Raw genomic sequence first — 25,277 nt, 5'->3', positions numbered from 1 at the left:
AAGACAGTCTGGGAAATTATACAGGTGTGGAAGAAAATTCATTCAAAATTCCACCATCCAAACACAACACTCAGTATTTTGGGTTATTCCTTCTTGTGTGCATGTCTCTGTGTGTTGCTTTCCACCACAGATTTCGCCTTGCTCATCTTTTCAGTTCCGCCCCTCATATGTGTCTACTTAGAAAGGAAGCTCCTTGAAGACAAGGAGTGTTTGGCATGAAAGAGCAACAAAACCTCTGAACGGAGCTGTGAGGCCTCCAACCTCTGCAGTGTTCTGTATAACACAGTCTGTCCTCTGGGCTTGTGAAAAACACAAGCTCGAGGGACAGGCTCTGTCTGAGGACATGCGCTTTGCCCCTCCTTCCCCACTGCCCCCTTGCCAACCTCCGCCCCCTAGCAGGCTCCTGTATGCCTCAGACCCAGCTTTCAGCAGCCCCACCACAGAGGACTCAAGTCAGCAATAAATCTGGCCCATGAAAAAGAATTCCTATATGTGCCTTTTATTTCCAGCTGGTGGACAGATTGGTTTACTATACATGACCATGAAAGCTTTAGGGATTTGGGCTGAATTTAAATCATATGGTTTTAAAGGAACTACAGAAACCTAAAAATGATTTAAATGGTAATTTTTCTCTCCTCCTATGGAATTAATTGTCTAAACCTTTTTCTTGTCTTTAATGCTACATGGTCTTTTATGATCGTCATCTAAGGATGCACACTGACACTCACTGGCTTTAATAACAACTGCTACCTTTACCTTGACTCTGGTCCTATCTTCCTCCACTGTTCTTGCAAAACATTAGCTGAATAGTAGCGGCTTAATCTCAAAAGTGCACTGTTGATAATACTGTTCGGTATAATGATCAAGAGCTTAACTAAACATAAATGAGTTACGATTTTGCAAAAAAGCTAGCGTAAAACACTATTAGGGACTAGACAGGAAGAGGCCAAGCTGAAGCCCACCTTTCAAACTCCCCACTCATAGTAGGGAAAGAAAAGCACTGCCTTCCTGCCCTTCCATGGCTGGCACATGGGGTTTATCTGCAGTAGTAAGTGAACACTACAATGGGGCTTTACTGGCGTTGGATAGCATGCTCTTTTAAAACTACAGCCTATAGACATCAGGACACCTAAGGCTCTCTATTTGGTTAAAGAAATATTCAATGGGGGAGGATGTGAAAATCTCCAAATTAAAAAAAAAAAATCATTACTGAAGACTTATCTTTATCAAGTACAAAACTTCCTCAGTGCAAAGAGAAGAAAACCATTGCTCTCTGCTGTCATAAGAACACTATATCCTAAATAACTTCAAAGGATAAATAAGTAGCAACAGAGAAGACCACACAAAACTCACCGAGCACCAGGTCAGTCCTTCTCTGGGGGTCCAGCGCTCCTTCTCGACATGGGCATCTTGCATGTGAGCTCCAGAACCATCCCAAACTCTCCAAGTTCCACCACCTTCTCACAATAAGTAGTAGGCTCCCTCACACAAATGGGGAAAATTGTCCTAGTTTTTCTGGTTGATGGCAATTGTGTTCTGAGAGGGTGTAGATGCTACAGAAGCCACCGTGGGGGACAAACCCTTCTAAGTTCTCTCACATCTCTTGCTATTTCCCCCTGGGGCCAAGGGCACACAGAGCTGAATGACATCAAAACAAGGACATGCCCCACGCCCCCTGCCCCCCGCCCCCGCCCCGCCCTCTGCCGAGCTAACTGGCCAACGCAGAAAAGATGGCGCGGGTTTGGTAAAACCTGGGGGAGACTTGAAAGTCTACACCCATCCCTAGGAGGCTCCGGCACGTTTCATTTGTCCTTTGTTCACTCTTCAGGTAGAACGTACTTGCTCCTGGAGAGGCCCCCAGGGAAGCTAACTCTCTAATGATGAAGGCTGAGTTCTTTAGGGTTCACTGGAGCTTTAGTGAATTCCAAAATGCTCATACAAAACAGCCAATTCCCACTCTTATTAATATTTAAAACCTTTCTTCCTGCAAATTCATGCCATGGAGCCTAAAGATGTGATTGGAGGCTAACAACAGATGTTCTGGCTGAACACTTTTTAAAAAATCTATTTATTCCTAAAAAACAAAACAAAAAATACTCATTGGGTCTACGGCCATGCCACCCTGAATGTGCCCAATCTCATCTGATCTCAGAAACTAAGCAGGGTCAACCCTGGTTAGTACTTGGATGGGAGGCCACCTAGGAAGACCAGGTGCTGTAGATGTTAAAAAAAAAAAAAAAAATCTCATTAGGCTGAAAGAACACCATACCCTACTCCTCCATTATTTTAAATTATTTTGCATAAAACTTCAGGTGTAGGGAAAGAACAAAAATCTCTTTAGTCTAAAATGTACTATGTAAATCCTAGCAAAAGGACACATTTTTTCTTTCCCCAGTGGCCGACAATAGGGAAAACAGAAATTTAAGGAGGAAAGGCCAAGAAAGGGTTTTCTATCGGGTCTGCATTGTAATCCCAAGAGCTGGGTGCTCCCAGATAGCTATGCATGGTATTCATTCCTTCCTGTGTATGCCCAGCCAATAAAAGCAACACTTGATTAATCTGCCATCCATGAAAGGCCCTATGGACTCTTTAAAAATTCCTAATGTGATTATGGCTCACTGACTTTAACATGAAAGAGAATAATATCTGCTGTTGAGAACCACATACCCTTCTCCTCCCAGTTAATACTAAAACCAGAACTTTGCAAAGTAGGTCACTCAGCCAAACAGTCTCGCTTTACAAATGAAGAAACCAAGGCCAGAGAGATGAGGTGGCTTGCCCACTAGCACTGGCAGAAGAAAACCCCTTGTTCTCAGCATTGTTTCCACTGTATTTAGTGATTTGTTTTCTCTTTTAAACAGAAGAGTCGTTCAGAGATGCTAAGGCAGGATGAAGAAGGCTGTTCTACTATGAACAATGAAGGATAGTTACAGCCCCTGGAATTTCTTAACTTGAGAAAAAGAAAGCTTTAGAAGAAAACAAAATCTGCCCCTTAGTCTCTGAAGGGCTATCAGTGTGGAGCACGTGACAGATTGATTTACTCTGTAGTGCTCCAGGGGACTGACCAAAGCCGGCAAGAGTGAAAGCCATGAGCAAGCCGGATTTGGATCAGTCCCTGGGAGAAGTTTCTAACAAAAAGACACATCCCAGAAGGCATGGGCTCTTCCTGTATACACCTGGTACGAATACAGAGAGAATGCTGGCACCTAGAAGCTTGATTCTCATCCACCAGAAATAATATAAAAAGGAATTCTCTTTAGGGTAGGAGTTTGAACCAGACCAACAGGTCTTAAACTTGGCTGATGGTTAGAATCTCTGGGAATGCTTTCATATACAGTTGACTGAACTCATGGGTAGAAATTGGCTTGGAAAAAGGTACCTATTTAAAACACACACACACACACACACACACACTCACACTGATTTCAACGATTCTATAAATAGGTACCAATGAAATGGATCAGTGGCTCTCATACTTTTTGACCATGACCCATAGTATAGAAAACATTTTTGCATGGAAACTCAAGATGCACACATATTTACAGAACTAAAAAGAAGTTTAACAAAACAACTGCTGCCCCTACTCCGTATGATGCACTTTGATACTAAATTCATTTCACAACCAACTAATGGGTCACTTTGGAAAATACAGAACTCCAAAACCTCCAAGGACCCAAGAAAGTAAAGGCGAGAAAAAGAGAGTATGCCCACAGAAAAAAAAGGAACTATGGGTTTAGATTTTCTTGGCATTTTGCATGTGGTTTGGTTGTTTTAGGTACAGATGAGAATGGACCAAGCAGAACCTTGAAGCGAGCACTCAATCAAAAAAGTATTCAAAGATGTGGTTGTGGTAATTAAAAACCATCACAGGTAGGCAGTTACTGAATCTTTTAGAAGGAAAATATCTGAGCAAACCTCGATGCACATGAGTTATCTTCCCTTGGAGAGCTTTGGAGGGGCAGCAAAGATCAAACTAATCTATGCAGCTTAATTATGCTAGCTATTGAAAGGGTGTTTTCTTCTTCTGCATCTGATTATGTAAAAAAGATGGCTATTAATTAAAAATGCAGCAAAACTTTCTCAGAACTTAATATTCTCCATCATCCTATAGTGAAGGGGGCCACTGTGGCCTTGGCTTGGGGGCCAGTGAATGACCTTCCTCGTGAAGATGAGCTCTTCAAAGTCACCTGAGGACCTGCAGATGTCTCCTGCCTCTCAGAGAAAGAAGTTGCATGCCTCTCTCACCTATAGCTCTTTTTTTTTTTTTTTTTGTCAGTCTGATAATTCAGGTCCTCTTTACCTGATATCTGGATTACTAAAATATAAAATAGGGGAAAGCACAGAGCAGTGCTTCTCAGTTTAATATGCACGTGCATCACCTGGATCTTATTAAGACACAGATTCTATGCTGGCCTGGGTCTGAGAATCTGCATTTCTAATGAGGTCCCAGGTGATACCCATGTTACTGGTCCCTGGACCACACTTTTGAGTAGCAAGGACCTAGACTTTGGAGCCAGTTATATTGGAATTTGAATACTTACTCTGCCATTTTCTATGTGTGATACTTTTGGAAAACATTTTTAATAACCTTTATTGGGGTGGAGGTGGGATTTATTTATAATGGTAATGTGAAAAAGGCAAATTATTTTACTTCTCTGTGCACAGTCTCCTCTGTAAACAGAAAACCACTCCTCCCACCTTTTGGGGGGATACTGAAATCTCTTACCAATGCTCTCTCCTCTCTTTACAGCCCTGAAGGTAGGGTCTCCCTGCACTTCTCCACTCCTTCACTAGCCTTTCTCTCTAGTCAGTTCAGTGGACTCTGGCTTCTGTCCTTAACTTTTTCTTGAGACTGCTCTGCCCAAGGACCCCAGGAACCAATGGATGCTGCTGCTCAGTTCTCATGTGATCACTCTTAAACACCTGACACTTCTAACAACCCTTTTGTTCTTAAAACGCTCTAAAGTTTGGGAACCAGCCCCCACCCCGAGGTCAGTTCTCCTCCACCGGCTCTGCAGGTTCTCCCTCTGCCTGTCCCAACACATCTGGGGCTGCCTCAGGCTCTGTCCTTGGCTAGGCATTCTGTCAGGTTCTTTCTATACACACTCTCTCAACCATCATGGCATCACGATTGTCCAAATGTTGACAACTCCCAAATCTAGATGTATAGCACAGACCTGAGAGCCACCAGCCCTCTGGACACTGTGTCCCCAAGATATATTCAACTTTACGTATGAAAGAGAACTTATGACGACTTTGTCTTGTGTTCCCATAGTCAGTCCCTGGACCCTCCATTCACCTATCTTGTTTCCTATTTGAAGCACTATGGCATTTACCCTCAATCTAGCTGGTATCATTATTTTCCAATTCACACACAGATATATTATCTCCCTAAAAATTATGTAGTAAACTCCCTAATGCTCTCAGAGCACCTAGCCTGATACCATAGGCACCTTTGTAATTTAAGTCACTAATAAGTTATTTCACCAACCAGAACAGGAATTATACTTTGCTACATGAATTACACTTTGCTACACATGTGGAGAAAACTGCATCCACTAACAGCCCTTGGCATCGTTAATGGTTTCTGCCCAGGGAGAAAAGTACGAGGCTCCATTAAGTTTGTAGGTTACAAATAAAATCTCAGGAAATTCTGCATTAAAAAGAGAGAGAGAGACAGAGAGTCATGTTGGGGGGAATCCTTGTTTTTCTAGGATTTGAGGACTAGACACGCAAGTTTTGGCAGGCTGGAATTATGAGGAACATGCTGGAATTATCAGGGATGAGAGGTACACACTCTCACTATAATGTAACTATTTACACATCTGTCTCCTCTCCCTGACTGCACATGAATTACCTGGATGGCAGGGGCAACACCTGCAGGTTATAACCTCAGAAGAACTGGTGACGCTCCATCTGTTAGAGTTGTCTGACCAAGTGATGGGGTAGATAGACAGGTGGACAGAAAAGCTGGTCTACTGAAGCTGAAGTAAGTCTTTCGGCCTGAAAGCTAGGGCTGGAGAGATTAGGCTGGGCCTCAAAGGCTTCATGCAGCTCTGAAATCAGAAAGACCTAATCCAAGGAACCCCAGAGCCCAGTGCTCCGTGTGGTGTGAGTCTCTTCCTTACACCGTGTTCACAGGTTCTGTCTTGCTTCTCCATAAACTGAGAGTTAGAGAAGACATGCATGATGAGGGCACTTGCCTAGCTCCCTAATTAAGTGGCTCCATACATACATTTCGACAATGTCACCATGTTACTGTTGTGTTCCCACAGGGCCACAGTGAGGTGTAGGCTTGAACATCACCAAGACATTCATTCGGGTGTGAAGCCCCCAGGAAGCTTCCAGGCAGCAGACTGTGAAATGTCCACATGGCCCCCTTTCAGAGACCTGATCTAAGTCTGTCTTGTGATTTCCAAACTCTACATCTCATAGACTCTTTTCTCTTCAAAGCTTTTTCTTTGAAATCCACCTGGTGGAAGCAAGGGGCCAAGAATGGGCCTTGGCTGCTCTAGTGCTGGTTTCTGGTGAGATATTCTCCTAAAGTGTAGTTCTGAGGTGACTCCATGCCACCTGCAAAGGCTGTCTCTCACTGTCCCCAGAAAGGGTCCTTCCAGCCTCCTGAATCATTGCTGTCAGCCACCTTCTCCTCTTGACAAAGGCTGGGGCCATGAGCATCAGCCCCCTACAATCAGGGTCTTGCAGCCTGTGGCAGAAAACTGGCCCCATCCAACGCCACTCGGCAAGAAGCAACAGCCTGTAGGCAAGGCACCCTTCCTCCACCACCCGAAGGCAGGGCAGGCCCATGGTGATGGGGGATGGTGGCTTTATGTGATTTCCTTCCTCTTTTTCTTCTCTTACCTTCCTTACACCTGACACACAGAGGGCAGTGCCACTGCCCTGAAGCTGGGGAGGCGTGGATTATGGGGCCTCCATCTGTCACTTACTAGCAGAATGGCCTCAGGAAGCACACTTATCCCTCATCTCATTTGACACAGGATAATACCATCCCTACCTATCTTTCAGAGTTTCGTAAAGACCGAACGAGATTATTAAAGTACTCTGGAAATGCTTGCTTTTATTACTGGTATTTTTCTTATCGCCATGACCAATATGCCTCATGAGTAAGAAGCCACTCTGGGGGCGAGAGAATGCCCGGAAACACACGCACTCCCTTAAACTCAGCTACCAAAAGGTCTGGGCAATATCCTCCCACCTCCCTGGCAAACTAAACATTCTTTTTTTCTCTAGTTTCTTTGTCAACACCCCTCCTGTCACTCCGCACCGTCTCCAGTCCTCGAAACCAGGTAACGTTAGCAGAAGAGCTACCCTTCGGCCTGGAAGATTCCTAAACGCCCAGGAAATGGACTGACAGAGACTGACGGTCCATCCTCCTGCCTGCAGGCAGGGCTTACAAAGAACATTGTTTCAAAGCAACGTTTCATCTGGTCTCTGAGGTTGAGGGGAAACGGAACTATGTACAACCCAAGGGCATGGCCTGGTCTCCCTGGAAATGGAGAGTCACAGCTGCTTCAAGCCACATTTGGGATTTGTTGACCCATTACCCCAAGAGACTGCCAGGTTGCACATGAATAATGCAGCACTTCTGAACAGGCCCAACACTCACCATCTAGCACTGTGCCGGCAATACATCCCCCACAGCCTATTTCCTCAGCAATTTTATTTTGAGAAATGGGGTTGGGGAGGAATGCATAGTGGTGGGCCTGGAGAAAGTGTTTAAAAGCAAAAGACAAAATTTTGTTCTTTTTAAATATCCCGTATCTTCCTAAGCATTTTCCCTCCGCTTCAGTCAGGAAATAGGTAAAGAAAACCATTTGGGGCTGCAAATGCCAGGGGTCAGCATCTCTTGGGACACTGGGGCAGGATACTCAAACCTTTCCTTAAGTTTGAACAGCGGTGCACTGCTCATGGCAACTTCCCGGATCTCCAACACTGAAAAGATTCACCTGTGAGTGGCGGTCCCAGTTTTTCACCTTGTAATCAGCATCACTTCTTGCCCTATTTCTCATTCCCTATCTCCTGCTCCTCTTCTACACATCCATGACCCTCAACAAACTCCTCTAAGCACACACTCCCCTCCACAGGCCTTAATGTCACATGGTTTTCTGTTGTCCCTCTGAATTCAGTGTGCGTCCCTGTCCACCACCCCCAGGACTGAGCTCTGCTCCCTGTCCAGGCCTGCAGTGCCCACCCCCAAGCCTGGGCTGTGTTCTCCCCTTATCCGTGGAACCTACTTTCCTTCTCCTCCACCACTGCCCCATCCTCGTTGAATAGGTAAGAAGAGAAAAAGAACTAGTGTTCGCTAAGCGCCTGCTATGAGCAAGACACTGTGCTAGGCTCTCAACGCGTATCATTCAATGCTCATAACCACCTTCCCGAGAAAGTACACAAAAGTCAAGGCTCTGAGACATTAAGAAACTCACCCAGAGACCCTGAGCTAGTACATCGGAGAGTCGAGATTTAAGTGGCAGCTAGCCACTAGGTGCTCCCAGAATCCCTTCCCACTGCACAGCTGAACCTCAATGCCAAGCTGGAATAGAGGAAACACATTTGGGTACAGGACTGTCTCCCCTGTACCCAAATGGCAAATCCTTTTGGGGCAGAGTCTCTGTTTTAGCACTCTCTGGATTCCTCACCACCACCTCCTCTCTCTCCTTAGTTACTCCTAGTCCTGAACTCTGCACACAGCCGTGAGGTTCAGAACAACGACGGTTTTACGGTGAGGCTCCAGTTGTTCACGGTAACTTTTTTTTTTTTTTTTAAACAGCAACTTAGCCATGGCATTCCTAGAATCATTAACTACAAATGGAACTTACAAATTATTTGTAGGTGTTTCATTTGCTTTGTTTTTTAAGTACCTTGAAGAGTGAGTTTAGGTGCTCCGCTCACACATTCCTGGCCACTGGGCCGAGGCTGAGTTTACTGGAAAGGACCATGGACAGAAATGCCGCTGTCACTTCTCCACTGCCCGTAAGCAGAAGTGTGATTCTGGTTCTATTTGAGGGAGAAGGCAGTAGACTGTCACCATGGCAACCCCAGGCAGCAAGTGGAATGAAAGCCTAAAGAAGGTTTGGGGAAAATTAAGTTGTGGTTGCCCATGTGTTTGTCCCACCTTGTCATGGAGGGTGGCTTAGAATGCCTGCCTGAAGGAAGGAGACATGTATGGTGACCTGGAGGGGACATTCCAGGAACCAGTCCAACGAGCACTGCAGGACTGACTCCTTCCTGGATGGCTTCTATGTGGAATGTTAACCTAACTAGGAAAACTGAGCACAGAGGGTATTCAGAGAAGGGGCAGGGGAAGGAGGGAGGGAAGGAAGAAGGGAGAAAGGGAGAGAGGATAATTTTAAAACATTTTCTAGCTTATTTCCTTATGGTTTTATTTTTGTTTTTCTGTGTGTATGTTCATTTTATTTGCTATTTTAACACTTTTTAAAACTTTAGAGGATTCTCAGCTATGCACTTTAGGAACAATACAGCCAGTATCATTTCAGGAAGAGTTTTAACACCCAGTTATAGGCTGGCCACAGCTTCAGAGTTGTCTTTGGTATGGGATCATGTTTGGGAAGGGACAAAATATGACCCACAGTATCTGCAAGTCTACTAAACTGTCGACATCCACCCTAATAAGAATATGCATGTGCACCCAATTCTGTTACCCACTGCCCTGTGATCTCTGGCAAGCACATAAACCAATCTGAGCCTCAGTTTCCTGGGGATGATAATCTTCTTTCATCTCATAATGGCAGTTTGAGTATCAAATAAGATAATGCCTTGTAAACATAATATAATCCACAAATGGAAAGACGTAGTACTGTTATCATATTATTAATAAATGCAGGATTTAATGCAAAGGAGTTGCATTACTAATGGCATTATTTTAGCCTTGCTTTATTTCTTCCCTAACCCTTTTGTAAAGTCAAACAGGCAGTGAAAGACAGAAGCCTGCATGGCTGGCTGGCTCCAAGGTCAAAACTCAGTCATGCATTTTTACATGGCACAAAGAGTGGCCAATCGATTGGACACAGAAATCAGAGTGCTAAGTAGAAAGCTGCCTGAACAGATGACTGCAGGGCTCAGAGGAAGGAAGAAGGAGGTACAAATTTGCCAGTTACACAGCCTGCCTGCCCCCCTCTCCCCAGAACTCTGCCCACCCTGGGGGACAATCCCTCTCACAGGGAAACTGTGGCCACACTCTCTCTGAGAGGTGCTCCACTCTGCCCCAGGAGGACCTCATTAGCCTCCCTCAGTCTTGTTCCCATCTGGCTGGCACTGAGAAGACTGTGGGAGTGAGAAAGGAAACAAAACCAGGGCTCAAGAAGTGAGGGCTCTTGATGGGAAAGGCACCCAGGCCACACCAATATGTCCTCAGGACCCTCACTACTCCGATGGGGTCCATGAACAGCAGCACTGGACAGCCTGGGAGCTGGGATGAGATGCGGTATATCTGTACCCATCCCTGACTCACTGAGTCAGAATCTGCGTTGGAACACGATGCCCAGCTTACTCTTGTGCAACTGAAGTTTGAGAAGTACTGCTCTAGGACTCGAGAGCCAGGGTTGGGGAGGTAGCAGCGGGGAGAGTTCCTTGCTGGGGTATTTGGTGAACTTCACTCACCTGACTTGATCCTGACAGGTTATGGCAGCCCCTGCATCCTGATCACTTGGTGAGCAGCAGGACCACCACCCAGGACATGCTGCTTTTCAGCAAGAAGCCAACCAGCTAGATCGGCCCCTTCACACAATAGCCTTCTCCTCCTTTCCACCTAGGATAAACTGTGGCCTCGGCAACCTTTGGCGCCGTGGGAAATGTGCCTTTCCAATTCACTAGGCTTTTGTCCAACGAACGTGAGCATCTGGAGTGGTCGCTTCCAGTCACACTTCCTAAACACTCGGGGAGCAGGCTGCATAGGGGCCTTGGAGCCCAGGCCCTGGGGCCTTCCCGCATTCCATCAGGCAGAGCAGAGCCTGGCCCGCACTGCCATCTTCCTCCCTCTGTCAGAGCCCTGCCCGCTCTCAGCACTCGTTTCTTCCTACTTACAAGGAAGTTATTTTATCATCTGTCTTCATCTTATGCCTGGGAAGCGAAGAGACTGAGACACTGAGGGAAAACGGGGAGATAATGAGGGCCATAAAGCTCGAAGCAATTCCTTCCCCCTCTGAGGTGGTACAGACACACTCAGGAGTGCTTGGTTTTCATCCCTGCCCATCCACTAACCAGCCACTGTTCTGGAAAATCTCTCCAGTCTTCTTGTGCTTTCCCTGTCTCCAAAATGGGGTAACAATCGCCCTCAAGCTTAGAGGATAAAATGAAGCAGAATCATAAAAAGTGAAAACTGGGAGGGACATGAGAGATCTTTTGGGACAAAATGTTTTATTTATTAAGACAGATGCCAGGCACTGTTCTCAGCCCTTTATAAATGTTACCCAGCCCGACCAGCGCAACAAGGCTATGACGTAGGTACTACTAGCACGCCCCTTTTAGGATGGGGCTCAGAGACCCAGAGAGTCCAAGAGTGTGCTCACAGTCAGCCGGATGGACAGTGACAGGCATGCTGTGATCCAGGCAGAGCTCCGAGTCTGCACTCCACCTGGCCTTGGCCTCCCACCTGCTCCTCGCCTGCTGCTCCTTCCCTTGGACAAACAGTCCACAGATTAGTCAAGTCTGGGAAGACTAGTTCTCGCGTAAAACAACAGCTGTGACGAGGGTTGGCCACACCTTCACCCGCTGCCTCCACCACACAGAAAATCTAACAGGACGACTGGTGAAGACTTCGGGGAAACGGGCTCCACTGTGAGTATCTCCCTGTCAGGGACAAATCCAGTCTAGTCCGATTTTTTCCTAATTCCACAGGAGGGTTCCCCAGAAGCCCTTCAAAAAACACAGAAGGGCCTCAAGACACTCTTGGCCTCTGAACCCAAACACAATCTGGTACATTCAAATGTTTCCTCAATATCCAATTGCCTGCTGCTAATTCCTGAAAGTCGCTCCATAGGGGGCTGATTTATTTCTTGCTTTGCCAAGGACCAGTCCACTCAAAACCCTTTTATTCCCAGTCAGATGTTCTGATATTTAAGGCTTGATTTTTCTCTCAGGCTTTCTCCTCCACTGCTGATCCAATCACGTCGACGATTTTAACCTTTGCTCTTCAGCAACGTAACACACTGGGCGCCCCCTCCGACTGCCTTTCTTGCATCTTCATCACGCTTACACCTCCCCTGCCTTATTCTAGAACTGATCAGGGGCGCCACCCACCACGGTGCCTGCAGGAGGCTGTAGAAGGGATGCTGTCTGTGCCCCTCGCACTCACCCAAGGCCTGGACTCACGAGCAGAAGCCCAGTGCAGCCCTGAGAGAAGGACAAGAGGCAGACATCCTGCAAGCATCCCCGGCCAAGCAGAAGGTGGGACCAGTTTACAGGGAGTTTCTGAGAGCCAACCAGGAGTTCCAGTCAGTGCTGGCCCTAGGCCTCAGCGGGGCTCAGGCAGGCCACTCAGAAGCTGCTGGAACACTGACAGCCAGAGCTGCCACCTGACAGAGGGTGGGCCAGCAGCAATGGGTCATAGCCTTTGCTCTTGCTGCCCCTTAACCAGTGGACATGTGCAGAAGCATATCACCCTGTTGCAGCCGAGGCAGTTGTCCTCAATCCAGCAGAGGGTAGACTGAAGGATGACTGCAGGACCCCCGGATGACCCCAGCCAGGCCTGAGTTCAGAATCCGACAAAAGACATTCAGAAAGAACAAGGGGCTCCCCTTGCCCTTCTCCCCAGCCAAATTAAACTGCTGAGTACAGCACCACAGGTAGAAATGAATCGCCTTGTTTTAATTGTGGGCATTTTGGTTCTGTCTCAGTAAATGCACAATTTTTAATCTTCAGAGTATCTCAGAGCAATTCTACAGCTAGAAATCTGCAGGGGTTTAATTACCCTCATTACCTTCAACTTCCTTCCTCCAGAAACCTGTTCTCAGATCCTCGGCAGCGTCTGGCCCCGTGGTCCTGGCCGGGCAGAGCTGGACTCCCGGACCAGCACATGCACGCAGAGCCCGGTGAGCAGGGCGTGCCCAGCGGTCCGGGAGTCTGACACTCTTCAACTCAGCCTTTGCTGACTCGGCCTTCGCTGACCCGGCCTTCGCTGACCCGGTGAATTAGTACGAGAATTCATATTAGATGCCAGGGTGCTACCACATGATGCTCCACACTTGGGGTGCGGAGTAGGGCGGGAAGTCGAGGTGCCTCACTGAAAAGAACCCGATCCCCACCCCTGCACACGTACAGACACATACACACATCACACACACATCACACTGCACATACACAGCCCTCCTCCCATCGAGCCTCTTGAAGGAAAGACCTAAAGAAAATTATTTCCCAATGTGGGAACCATGTCTCACCTAGTTTATGGCTCTATGACCAGAAGAACAGAGCTGGGTAAGCAGTTCAGGTAAAATGTGTGTTCATGGACAGTAAGGGGCAAGAGCCAGCCCACCTGTGCCCTCAGCTGCATAGATTTACCCCCTTGCCTCCTTCCTCCCCGCCTCCCTCAGCACCAGCGGGACCTGAGCTGAGGGCCTGGACAGCCCTTCTGCCTTAGAAAGAGCCTGTAGGGCCATGATTCAGGACCCAGTAAAAACCCTGCTCTGCCGGCTTTCAGGAAAGCACACAGGGATCTGACATGCTGAAAGTGTGTTTTACTAGACTGCAGAATGTTTTTAGCTGATTATTAAAGTCACAGTCTACTATGGCCCATCAACAACCAATTTGGCCCCAGTAAAATGGATTCCAATTCCCTCGGCACTAGTATCCTAGCAATCAGCTCATCAATATACATAATGCTTAGAAGCTAGATATTGATTGTGGAATCTAATGGACTCATTATTCAGGGTTCAGCTTCGCCTCTGGAATAATATTTTATGGGAGCTTCCTCCCGTCTCACTTCCAAATTCCAAAACTGGGGGTGGGGTTGGGGTGCGGATATTGGAGAGCAAGCAAAGAGGTGCCTAGGACTTGGCCATAAATAAGAATGGTCGTGACCCAGGGTGTTCCCCAGCCACTGTGAAGTAGCCTATAATACTGTCTGCCTCCAGCATCACTGAATTAACAAAGAGCTGCTGTTGCCATAGGATACAGCAAGCACCAGTGGTGTGATTAGCATTGGTGGCAGCCAGTTATCCTCTGTGTCATAATGCCCTTGGAGGCGACTTAGAGTCTCTGCCAGTGTCTGTACAATAGCCAGCAGAAGCTCCAGGCCCTGGCACTCAAGCACGGCCTCTAAGGCCCAGGTCCCCAGGGCCCCCCACCCAACTCCTCACCCAGGCCCATCAACACACATTCATAGCACTAGGGCTGCTCATACCCGCTCCTAAGTCCCTGTTGTCAAAATCATGTCCCACATGGGGCTAGGGCAAAGGTGGCCTTCTGGGGCAGAGAAGAGAGCAGGCAAGGCATCGCGAAGAGCAGTGTGGCTGAAGTGAGAGGTCCAGCCAACACAGCAAGTCATGGGGAGACCTTTCCCCCAGAGCAATTAGTTTGGCTCTTTCCTCCTGAGCAGAGCCCACTGTTAAACCCTGGCCTTTCTGTAATCATCACTGATCGTGGAGCTGAGAATTTTCCTTTCCCGGCAGGGAAAGAACTATCCAGAGTCTCCAGGAGCCCAACGAAGCACCTCTCCCCCTTCTCAACTCTCACCTAATCTAGAGTTGGTATAGAGATATACTTTAGACTACTGTTTTATTTTTACATGTGAAATAATTTAGTGTCCTCAATTATATTTTAAATTCCAAAAGTGGGGGGTGGGAGTGTTAAGAAACTTTATTTTACTTTCTCCCCCGATCCCTGGAGGGCCACTGAGCTCACCCCGACTCTGTTCACTGTAGGCAGAAAGTTTGTAGTTCTGGTTTCAGGGCTTCCAGGTCTGGACGACTGGCTTCTTTCTACGAAACTGTGAACCTTTTGCATTTTCAAGAGAAGCTGAAAATCTGTGTTTTGGGTAAAGTTTTGTATCTTACATTTGTTTCTTGCGAACATGTATGAGACAAATAAAATACCTTCCAGGCTACAACTCCTCATGTATAAACTCTCCTAAACTGAGGAAAACAAGAAAGCTGGGAGGGAGCTTGAGGATGTAGTAACCTGTCTCCCAGGAGGGAGCACCTGGGCACTTGAGAAATTAGAACATACCTGTTACCTTGCCATTACATTTTAAAGCACCTTCTGGTCCTTGTGTCTAGGCTTCCCCAAGCATCCTGGGAAAGGGTGCATATTATTAGGAAATAAAAATCCAAGATGCCCAGTTAAATTTCAATTTCAGATAAACAATGAATATATTTGTATGTGTATATCCCATGAGACATTTGGAACATAGTTACATCGAAAAATCATGCAGAGTTGATCTGAACTTCAAATGTCACTGGCATCCTGCATTTTACCTGGCAACCCCAATCCTGCCAGTGCTTTGAACGTCACCTTCGCTCACAGCCCCAGCTGCAGCGCCCCAGGGCTCTGTCCCAACAGTGAGGCCATGCTGTTGATACAAAACTCTTCCCCGTATTTGAAGAGAAGAAAAGGAATGATATTAACAAAAACAGCTTGTTTTAAAAGCCCAGGTTATGTGTCTACGATTGAGGAATAACTTCTGAGCTAAGATGGCCCGAAGGCATTTTATTCCGTGCTGGGCATCCTTGGAGGACCACTTAATCACTGGTGTCTTTATATGTAGTCCCTCAAACTTCCTTCCCATCAATCCCTTTGGAGTTTGAGACCACTGAAAACATGACTCTACTGCTAGTGACTTGGACTAAAAAAAAAAAAAAAAAAAAGGAAAGAAAGAAAATCATTTAGTCTAGCATTTCCTCAGCTCAAATACACTTTTTGGAACTCTATTCCTGCAGAAACCTCCTGGAAAAAAATCATGGTTCAATAGCTGAAGAAGCAGGAAACCAGATGCTATTATGCCCATTTGGGAAAAGCACCATGGACATCAGTATATAAAAGGGGTCTTGCGGTAAGGAAACTCTTAGTTTTTTATTCCAGCAACTTATTTGACCCCAGAGCCCACTGGCCTCCACTTCCCTTTCTATCACCTATCAACCCTACAGAGAACACTTTGGATATTGGAAGCAGATGAATGCTTCTCAAACACAACTAACCCTGGAGTTAACATTTCCTTCTGCCCACTGGGTCAGGTCTGGGGTCCTTCAGCAGTGTTCGTAGCCCTGCTCCTAGACCTGTCCAGTCATGGTCTTCCTTCAAGGCCTTGCCCAAGCTCCACCTGCTCTATAAAGCCTCCCCGACCTCTCCAGCTCACGCCACCCACTCCCCTGTCTCTCTGACCTTCCACTCAGCCACTATTCCCAGCACACGGTGTCGCACCTCCTGGGCCCTCGGGACATTAACATAAGTACCCTGCTTTGATTCTTTCGCTACTATTTTCTGATTCTTTCATTTCTATATATTTTGGCTTTTCAGAGTTGAAGCTACTTTGGGGTGAGACCTTTCCTGCTTAACCATAGCCACTTAGTGCAAGATAGGCTGGGCATCCAATAGGCCTCTGGTCAACGTTGGTGATAGAATTATGTCTATTCATGCATGTGTGTTCCAATTGTTGCAGATTTTAGAAACTATGGATGATTTATCTAAAAGAGCCATGAGCTGGTTTCTCTCATGCACCATGAAAGATGAAAAATTATTCTCAGAGTAGTCTTCTGTGTGCCCCTCACTATCAGTCACTATACCCCTGACAGAGACCCTGACTCTGACCCAAATCACTGAAGGTGAGAAAAACTTGAAAGGACCAGAGACCTTCATAAAGTTGAAATAATTTCCTAGTTAGTTTATAAGTCAAATTTCCCAAGGATTATGGAATCCGCAGCCTAGAAAGTAAAATGATTTCAATTCTTGTGTCCTGGGAAATACCACTCACTATCCGAAGGCAGAGAGAGCCATGTGCTCTTATAAAAAAGAACAGATTGCAAAATGACCTATTCTCAAACTCTGAAGTTACTTAATGTGCCTGGCTGGAGTTCAGGCCTTTACATTGTGCTGTGAGCTCCATCACAAATCCAGGCCCGGGCAGTGCAGACTTCTAACAATTCAACTGCCTTTCCATAGTCTTCAAGGAGCTCTCATCTCCTACCCTGAGATGCTGACTTAAAAAGAAAAATCTGACAACAGGGAAGTCTCTAAAATACATAATGGGAAAGCTAAACACATTGTACAAATCAACTGTGCCCACACTTCATTGTTCCAGAAGCATATTTCTTTCATCTCAATTATAAAAAAAAAAAAATCTTCAAACTCCACACTCAAAGCATTAAATAAATAGCCTTGGTTTCCAAGGTGAAACAGACTGATCCCTTTCTGAACAATAAACAAGTGATAAAAATATCAGTAAAATGATTATTGTAAATCAATTATTTTATAAAAGGCATAAAAGTCTTTCCAAGAAGGCCCCTGGCAAACTTCATTGGATTTAGTTCCTGAAGAAATTAAATGAAAAATATGCAAAGGAGTGAATACATTTCCGGGGTGAAGACATTGCCAAGTCTGAGCATTTGGTATTCGGTAAGAAACATTTTAACATTTTAAACCACTAATGCCTTGCCTGTCCCCATTTCATGCCTCAAGTAATCAGTTGGAAATACTCGACAGAGATGGTGTTAGTTTGCAAACTATTCATAATAAGTTTTGGATTTTGTAGCAATTTCTGTATCTCAGAAATCTCAATGAGATTTCAGGTAAAATGGAGTCCAGATATATTTAGTAAGGTTTGGTAGGTGAAATCATTTCTCATCATTTGGGATTTTGCACAAATGTCAACACCTCAGAGTCCTTTCTGGACCACCCCAGCTAAAGCAGCTCCACTCAATTGCAGACACGGTTCTCTATCACATCAATTACCTGATTTTATCTTTCTCAAAGTCCTTATAGCACCTGAATTGCCTTCCTCATTTGTTAAATATCTACTGTCCATCTCCCATCAGAAGAAAATAATGTAGAAGATCTCCTTGCAGTCAGGCCTTCTATCTGATTCAATGCTGCAACCCTAGTGCCCGGATCAGGGGCTGGCAGCATACATTTGTAAACCAATTGCAGATAAAAATCTTAAAATTTAATTGTGGCAAAATATAAATTACATGAAATTTACCATTTTAAGTGTACAGTTCAGTGGCATGAAGTAATTCACATTGTTGTGCAATCATCACCACTATCGCCGTCTTCAGAACTTTTTCCTCTTCCCAAACTGAAACTCTGAATTCATAAAACACTAACTCCCAATTCCCTTCTCCCGGCTCCTAGCAACCAGTATTCTACTTTGTCTCTATGAGTCTGACTACTCTAGGACTTCATATAAATGGAATCATACAATATTTGACCCTTTGTGTCTGGCTTATTTTACTAAATATAATGTTCTCAAGTTTCCTTCACATTATACCAGCATTTCCTTCTTTTAGAAGACTAACTAGAATTCTCTTGTATGTCTACACCATGTTTTGTTAATCCAATCATCCATCAATGGACAGCTGAGTTGTTTTCACCTTTTGGCTACTGTAAATAATACTTCTCTGAAAACTGGTGGACAAATATTTTTCTCAGTCCCTGCCTTCAGTTCTTGGGGGGTACATGCCTCATAGTTGCATATCTGAATCATATGGTAATTCTATGTTTAATTTTTTTGAGGTAATATCATACTGTTTTCCATAGTGGCTGCGACATTTTACCTATCTCTACCAGCAATGAACAAGGGTTCAAATTTCTCCACATCCTTATCAACATTTGTTATTCTTTTTTTTTTCCTAATTGAATTTTATCTGAAGCAACAGTTCCTACTTATGTCTACTATAGATCAATGAATCCAGTGAGAAGAAACTCTGAACACGACTTGGTTTACCACCTAATATATAGTCAGAGGGTCAAGAACGGATAAATGCAAATAATTTATATCTTGCAGTTCAGGCTGTGCTAATAACACAAAGATTATTTCTGAATCTTTAAAGTCACCTCACACTAGAAACAGATGTGAAAGAAAAAAGAACCAAGTGCTGGGTAGCTTCTCCCCACACTGGTTTCAACCTTTTCTGCAGAGAGCCCCCGCCAACAGCAAGTGGAGTGTGAGGCAGGAGCTGCCCTGTGCAGCACAAACTACAGGCCCTGTCACTCTGGAAGAGCATGAAAGGGCCTTTGGAAACTGTGTGGTGCTGGCTGTTAAGACTTGGAAGGAAGGAAGAGTGGAAATTACAGCCATCTGAATGCAATTGCCTGGCTTTATCTTTGCCCAGCACTCTAAGAGCCTATAAACATCAGTGGAGGGGAAAAGGTTTAATTTCCAAAGACATAAAATTTTCAGAGCTATGTGACCTCTGAGAGAATAAGGCCATCTGAGAAAACTATTTCCTGAAACTCAAATCCAGGCTTGGGGAATGAGGCCACCAGCCAAAGCTCAGTCTTCCACTCAAAAATGTTTGCACAGCAGCCTTTCCTGCTGAATTTGGATGCTGGAGAGAAAAAGCTGTGGCCTATTTAACTATGTGGCTCTTAGCACAGGGCTTGGCACCCAGCTGGGGAGGGGCAGGGCAGAGGGAGGGAGGGAGGGATGGATGGGTAGGTAGGTAGATGACTGATAGATTGACAGACAGATAGGTAGGTAGGTAGGTAGGTAGGTAGGTAGGTAGGTAGGTAGGTAGGTAGATAATTAATTTAGATATTGAAACAATAAATGGATGACCAACCTAAAAAGATTGGGAGCTTTCTGGTTACATAGGTGAGAGAACATTGCCTTCTTGGTACATTCCACCCTGACTGTTGCCTTTGTCATGAACTAGGCTTTAGTGTTCTCCAAAGACCCAAGACAGCAGTCCTTCACAGAAACCCCTTTAACTGTCGTAGCCTCATGTGAGTTTACAGTCAAATAGGACTTCTCCATCCCTGCCTCAGAGCCAGCCCTAGGAGATAATAATCTGACTAGAATAGTTTTCGATTCCCTCTCTACTCCAAATCCATTTCTATGTCCCATATCTCCTCATCTCTTGCACTGGTACCCCTTTCCAACAATAACAGTAGAGGTAATAACGATAGCAAGAGCCAGCTTCCTTTATTGCTCTACAGTTTACATATGGCTTTCAACTGTATTAGTTTATTTGACCTCCAGGATAACTGATAAGAAAACCAAGAGAAAACCTGACTTACTGATTGTATGTGAGGAATATGTGGTAAAACCAAGTATCCAGACTCCAAAAGCTTAGTCCTCTTTCTGTTAATGGCTTCCTCTTCCTTAAATATTATCCAAGCATATACTGATCTCAAAACCCAAACTCTCATCCTTTAAGGGCTGTTCTCAGTTACCCAGAGGAAAGAGAGCTCTCAGTGGATAGATTCAAATCATATTGATGTGTTAAATGATGGAAAATGAGTTCATGCGTTTGTGGCTATTTAAAAATACATCCAAAATTCTTTCATATTCCTCTCTTCAAGAGATGAGGCCATTTTAATTTCTTCCCTTTGAGTGTGAGCTGGGCTTAATGACTTGCCTCTAATGAATAAATAAACTGAAGTGATGATATCTGATTTCAAAGACTAGGTCTTCATTTCTGCTCTTTGATCACTCTCTGGAAGCCAGCTGCCATGTTGTGAGGACACTCAACTAGCTCTATGGACAGACTCACATGGCAAGGAACTGAGGCCTTCTGCCAAGAGTCACATGAGAGAGTTGTTCTGGAAGGGGACCCTCTAGCCCCAGTGAAGCCTTCGGATGACTGTAATACCAGTTGGAAGACTGTCTGCATCCTCAGGAGAGTCTTGGAGCCACAGCTGACAAGACCGAGCTTCTCTTGAAGTCCTGATGCACACAAATTTTGAGCTAATTATGTTTATTGTACAAAGTAGCTAAGCTTTAGGTTGATTGGTTACACAGCAACAGGTATCTCAGACAGTTTTCTATCACTTAGGGAATATTTCTACTTTAAAGTTACCTGTAAAAAACTTTTATTTATTTATTTGTTTATTTACTTATTTTTATGCCATTAAAATTTTAAATACAAATATAAAAATATCCTTATCCAGAGATAATTTTATCATTTTAATGTATAACTTTCCATGTTTCTATTTGTGTGGTTTATTTTCTTATAAAAGTGAGCTCATATTACTTGGAATTTTCTTTTTGTCAGTCAATAATACTGGATATTATTTCAAGTCATTAAAGATAATATTACAATATTTAGAATATTTGCATAGTATTTTTTTTGCATAAACATACCAAAATATATTTAACTAATTCTTTTTTTTTTTTTTAAGATATTTAGGCTATTATGAGTTGTCTCTTTCATTAATGAGGCCACAGTGGATGACTGTCCATGTGCCTTTTGTGTGCTTGCCTAGATACATCTTTAGCATAAGTTGGTAGGAGTGGAACTGCTGGGTAGAAAAAGGTACATATTTCTTAACTGACTGTCATACATATTGCCAAATTATATCAAAGACTGAGCAAATTTATGTCCTCCTAGCAGTTTAACAGGGTGTCTCTCTCGCCATACCCTGGTCGGCAGTGTTAAAAGCCAATTCTTAACTCAAATAATTGAATCTCTAGTGATAGAGTTTCTGGCAGAGCAAGAAAAAGATATTTGGGTGGCTCAAGAAGTGTTCCTTTCAAATCATACACCAGATTGCAACATTCCCTTCATCTAAGTCTGCTGAACTGATCTTGACCTCTTTTATTTCAGCCAGACAGACCAGGAAAGAGGCAGAGATCCTCTCTGCCATGAAAGTCACCAAATACAGCTGTAGAAAATGTGGCACTATCTTCTGGAACACCTCCAGACATCTGGCAGTTATCCTGGGCAAAAGCACCTTTTCTTTTGCCCTAAAGAACCTTAATTGCATTATATTCTGTAACACTAGCTATTCATTCATCCCGTTGACCCATATAAACTTTTCTGAGATTTTAAAAATTAAAATAGGAAAACCACCATATGACTAATTTTTGTTAGTGTGGACCAAGATGGGCAGCCTGACCTAAAAGAGAAGCCTTGATTCATCAGACCCACCGACACACTGCCTTGAACAGCAGTCAACAAGCTGTATCCTGAGGAAAACCAGCATTCTACACGAGGTCTAAAGGTATCAGCTTCTATGAGATAGTCTGGGGAATGCTGGCCAAAGTCATTGCATGGATGGGTGGGTAGATGGATGGATGAATGGATGGATGCCCACAGGAATGAATGGGTAGATGGATAAAACAGGTATTAATGCTTATACTATGGAATTAAAGAGTGGAAAATTTTCTAAATTATTTGAGTTCAATATCATTTTAGCTATTTCAAAGGACATAATATATTTAATGATATCACCAATTCAGTTACTAATGGTCATTATTTTTTCTCATATATTCTTGCTTTAAAGGCTGCAAATGAAAACTCTGGACCAGAAATGGGTAACCTCTGGTCACTTATGAACACATTTACGTTTATGTCAGGATTATTTACCAATTGGATATATTTTCTCTATAATCCATTCAAATAAAAGAAATTGTGTACTTCACTTTGATAAGGGTATATTGACTCTTATGGCCTCTTGTCTTATAAGGAAAATATGTACATTATGCTGTTTACAAAAAAAAAAGCTAATTTCTTGATTCAAATATGTAAATACAATACATAAAAAGCCAGGGAAAGTAAATACAGAAAAAAATGCTGATAGGGAAAATCAGGCATATAGCTAGTCATATCATCCTCGTAGGAAGACTGGGAGATGAGTCTTTAAGGAAATAAAATGGGCAAAGAGGTTCTTGTGTTCCTTCTCACCCATGGTCACTTAAGTCCATGACTTTCAAATTTCTTCCCCTGGAGCTTGTGCAGACCATCTACAGTCAGGGGGGAGCTGACTATAACCATTTAACCAACCTAGAAAAAGCTATATACACATGAAAGAAGTGACTTGGAGGACGTAACAGAGCCAGGTTGAAGAAGAGAGAACCAGAACCCACATCTCCTCACTCCATGCAGGAGCAGTATCAAGGTTACAAACGCTCCTTTGTAGGTGGCCACCCTGGCTTAGGCACATCCAGGGCAGCCACCGTAAAGTCCTAGGACTCTACCTGAAGTGCTCTTCTGTACCTGAGGCCTTCCTCATGAACACATTCACATAGTGAGCCTCTGCCACAGCCAAACACAGCTCCTCTGGAAACCCCTGCCCCGTGCTCTGCTCGGTTCTGTATTAGTGGCTCCACTGTGAGGCTCCACAGCACTTCTCTACCCCTAGGCCTCACCTTGCCGAGACAACTCCTGCTTTCCTAACGCACTGGGATAGGAACTATGACTTCTTCTGTGTGGTTTCCCCAGCCTCTGACAGAGCATGCAAGCTCAGTAAAATTTAACTCAGCTGAGATGGAAAAGCTGACATCATCTACCCTGCATGCCTTAAGAGTGACTTCTACCAAATGATGAATAAAACATGATCACTTTGCATAAACACAGAAACACATTTTTTTCCCCTAATCAAATTGAAGAAATAAAGAATGAGTCAGGCTTTTCCTGGTATCCTACGGCTATTTCTTTTTAAAATCAACGCATGGCTGTCTTGCCATGATCGACTGTACCACGTTTCCCCAAAGTCAGAGTTCAGTCCACTGACATCAGAGGACATAAAGACAGCCAGGCCCACCCTCACTGAACAGTAGAAATTTTAAAAGAGAGTCCCCTGTTTTTCACTGAAACTCCCCAAAGTCAGCATTAGCGGGAACAGGCTCACCGCTGTTGTTGAGCTCCTGTTACTGAGGAGTGACCATGAGTAAAAAAAAAAAAATAAGAGAACAGACATCAATTTATGGAGATGTGCCCAAACTACACCATTTACCCTGGGGGGAAAAATGTATTTTATTTCTCAGTAGACATTCACCTTAGCATGCGGCCAAACCCTCACAACTAATGCCCCAGCAAGCACCTCTGTCTCCCTAAGTTCCTAAGTCTATCCAGGTAGATGCAGATGCTTGATGACACTGATAAGCTCATTTTTAAAATGATTCTTTTTTTTTTTTTCTATTTTGGGAGGAAGTAGACAGGAACTACTATGAGCTAGGCAACACGGAAAGTGTTTCTGATACACTATTCCAATCTCATCCTCACATCAAGTCCCTGAAGTGGCTTTACAACCTCCAGCCAGGAGGAAGGGAACTTTGGCTCAGGCAGCTGATTAACTTGCAGAAGTCTGTCCTCCCAGACACCCACACCCTGCGGGCTGCCTCACCTTAGGAGATGCTTCAGTGTTACCAGAACACTCTCTGACTCCCGGGCATTCAATCTATTTTTCCTGTTATCCTAAGTTTATCCTATTAATTTGTATTGCTCCCTTTATTGGACATTCAACTTCCTCTCTTATGGTCTCTACCTGGCATTAACCAGATAGTCATCGCTCATCAAAGTAATTAGTTCCCTTAATCTTCCTTTATCAAACAACCTGTTTCCTTAATCACTCTGAATAAGACAAGTTCCAGGCTTCTCCTAGGCAGTTTAGTTCTGAAAGCTTGCAGGCTAAAATCAGAGCTTTAAAAGAGACCTTGACAGACTGATATCATAAGGACTCTCATCACCGTTAATTGACAGATGTATTTATGGAACAACTATTATGTACTGATCCTGCCAGGCAACGGTGTAGAAGGGATGGTCAAGCAGTGTGTGCAGAGTATCTACTATGTCGGCGGCATCATACATGTTACCTAACTCTCTAATACTACATACATTTCCATCATTTTACAAACGAACAGACTAAGGTTAGTTAGAAATCCTCCTCCTGGAAGAAGAGATGCAGGATAACAGCCCTAAAGCCCCAGCCCCTCCAGCAGCTTCCCACCTGCTGCTTGGTGCAGAGCTAAAAGCCCTTGGGCATGCACAGAGCAAACCAGCTCAGGGTTTGGAACTCCAGCCCAGTTGGGAAGCCTGGCTATTCAACTGAGAAAGAACCTACAATTCAAGTGAGTGCTTGCAGTGAGATCACGGAGTGTCCAAGCAAGAGTGACCCCTACGGTGGGAGGAGGTGGACTCTGAGGAGACCCCAAGCCGAAAGACATAACCCAGGCTATAATAAGGGAGAGAGAGGTGGATCCTGATGGGTAAGCTCTCCTATGAGTCACTGCACACAGAACCCATGGGACAGAGGTCATTCTCTTCTAATCAACTCTACGCAAGTCGTCTGAGGGAAAGGGATCACTTCTTTCTTTTGTATCCACTAAACTGCCCAACTGAACACCCTAGGTGCCCCCAGCCTTTCCCAAT

General features: G+C 44.5%; 1 protein-coding gene and 1 pseudogene across 4 annotated transcripts in view; one reads left to right on the top strand and one right to left on the bottom strand.

Annotated features, from left to right (window-relative positions):
* PRKCE (protein kinase C epsilon) overlaps window positions 1-25,277 on the bottom strand; it is a 511,750-nt gene that overhangs the window by 279,746 nt on the left and 206,727 nt on the right. The window lies entirely within an intron of this gene.
* On the top strand, window positions 2,105-2,223 carry LOC118606186 (annotated as a pseudogene).

The sequence above is a fragment of the Rousettus aegyptiacus genome, unplaced genomic scaffold (genome assembly GCF_014176215.1).
Source record: "Rousettus aegyptiacus isolate mRouAeg1 unplaced genomic scaffold, mRouAeg1.p scaffold_m13_p_7, whole genome shotgun sequence".
Lineage (NCBI taxonomy): Eukaryota > Metazoa > Chordata > Mammalia > Chiroptera > Pteropodidae > Rousettus > Rousettus aegyptiacus.
This window is presented reverse-complemented; position numbering and strand designations above follow the sequence as displayed.